Consider the following 2,627-nt stretch of genomic DNA (forward strand, 5'->3'; position numbering starts at 1 on the left):
TAGAACATTTGAAGGAGAATGGTACTTAAATGGAATGCCAAAGACCAAGACAAAGGAAAACATGGAAATTTTGATGCGATCTGGCTGGGACCCTATATCATCTTTGAGAAAAATGGAGAAAACTCATATTTCTTGTAGGATACTGGTGGCGAGGTGCAGGAATTTCCAGTCCATGCACAATAGCTCAAACATTTTTTCTTTTGACAAGCAGGGAGTATTTCTTGTATCATAATAACATAGTTTTCTTTTTCTGTTATGCGTTTCAAATCATGTCTTGGTCTACTTTCTAGAGATAGCTGAGATCTTGCTATGTCCCTAGAAGGAACATACATCCCTAGAAAGAGCCACTATTAGCACATATTTTTACAAAATATTTTTGTGATATATATGGATGTTTTAACATATAATTTCATCATAAGGGCATTTATTGCTTGTTTTTTATTTTTAGGAGTATCACTGAAGAAAATGGAGCTATCCAAGGATCAATTGTTTCATGAATGGATCACTTGGGCACATTGAGGGAGAGCACTAAGTAAAGACTACATAAAGAGTCCATAATATCAACATTCTGGCAGATATCAGAGGAGGAATCAGTATGATGAAATTAGAAGTGCCTTTGGCTTACATACACCCTCTATGAAGAATTGGAGCCATTGACATTTATGGTAATTTTCAAATTTGTAAAATTTAAAATATCGGCATAGGTTATCCCAATAGGATTTCATAGCCAAAACAATAGAGAGATTTATGGGCATAACATCCGCCGATCTATTAGAATGTGGTCCAAGTAGGTTTTTTAGATGGCAAATAAATCGGTGTGCAAAAGAAATGAGGCGCTATCATTGGGGTATCTTATACCGAGGAGTAAATAAGAGGGTATATCCATCAGCAAAAGAATTCAATATTAGAAGTGCGAAGAATTTGTTATACCGATAGCCGATGAAACTATCGATATGACCCTCACCGATAAGGAAGAGTGCGGATGAAATGTTTTAATTATTGGAGTATCGAGAGATGAGAATATTGGGTTACCCCGATGTTTGATGGGATGAATAGGGGAGCCGAGAAGAAAAAGGTGTGGACCAGAAGTAAGATGGGTTCATCGAAGAAAATGTTAACCTTCGGAAGGGAACCAAAATAGCTACACCAATACCCGATAGAGGAAAGCTAGGCGAACGACAATATCGGCTGGAGTTATGCCGATAAAGAAGTCTTGAATGTAGAGTTCAGGATCTTATCAGGGTAACTTATATCCATAGGAGAGATGTGTTTACATGTTGTCTCAATGCCTGATGAAGAATGCAAACAAGGAGACTTTGTCGGGAAATGCTGTGTCGATAGAGCAGAATGGTGGAAAGGTTTGCAAAATAGTAGCCAGTGTCATCGGGGAATCAGTAAAACATCAGCCAAGTTGTTTCGACACCTGATAAAGTAGTCGGATGAGGAAAAAGGTGTGGACCGTAAAGGAGGACTCATCGGGGTATCTTTTACTATCAGATGAGCATTTTTTGAGTTATGCCAATTTCCGATGGGCAGGATGTCACAAAGGAAAAAAAAAGGTGGATCTATCGGGGTGACCTATGCTGATCAAAAGGACAAAAGGGAAATTTAAGAAGTGTACATTACAGGTGGCACCAAATAAATAAATTTTTGGGCAGAGTTACACCGATTAGCCGTTAAGAAATATAGTGTGAAAACAAACATGACAACCATTATTTAATGCATCCAACGGATAGGCCTGAAGTCGCACGAAGCAAATCTAACCAGGATTTATTTTAGATGTTAACTATAATGGAGATAAACTTATATATGGGGTCTCATGCACATTGTTTTTCGCAAAGTAATCTATAAGCAGTTTGTTAGCTCTAGAGTGATAATTGAAGTTACTGCAGAACAGAGGATTTGCAAGATGGAGGGTTCAAGTGTGAAAGGAAAAAGGAAGGTCATAGAAATATCTAGTGACACATCAAAACAATCAAAGGTAGGAGAGGTTGTGAAGTAGAGGAAGCTAAATCAGGACATGATCGACCATATGAGTTCTCCGGGAGCTAAGTCTAGAAGGTTGAAGACAAATTTTCCAATTCGTGACCAACTGGAGGATAGGTACAAGGAGATAGGCAATGTATGGATCAAAGTGCAAGGATACAAATTGTTCTTGTTTCATTACATAAGGAGAAATGACCTGATGCCTATATCTAACCCATGGAGCACTGGTCTAGGCAAAATCACAGTCCCTAATGTGTTTGTAAACATAGACTTGTTCAAGCTCATGGCCAAAAATTATCATGCCACAAAAAGATGCATCCTATTACCCGATGGGATTGTTTTCATTTGCTTCACAACAACGATGATTCAAGAAGTCTTTGGTTTGAATTATAAGGCGGAGTTTCCTCTATCTTTCGATGATTTGGAGGAGGAATACAGAAAGATGGACACCACATATCAAGGGTGGAATATGGTGTTTCATAAGGCTGAGAAAGGAAGACCGACGGAGGAGGACGGGCCGCCTTATGATATCAACATTTTCATAAAATATTTCCAATATACCTACATGGCTTGTGGACAAGTTGGAGGAGTCGAGGCTCCAGACGTAGCAAGAATGGGACTGTTGGTTTTGGTAGCCAATA

Source organism: Cryptomeria japonica, chromosome 11, assembly GCF_030272615.1.
Source record: "Cryptomeria japonica chromosome 11, Sugi_1.0, whole genome shotgun sequence".
Lineage (NCBI taxonomy): Eukaryota > Viridiplantae > Streptophyta > Pinopsida > Cupressales > Cupressaceae > Cryptomeria > Cryptomeria japonica.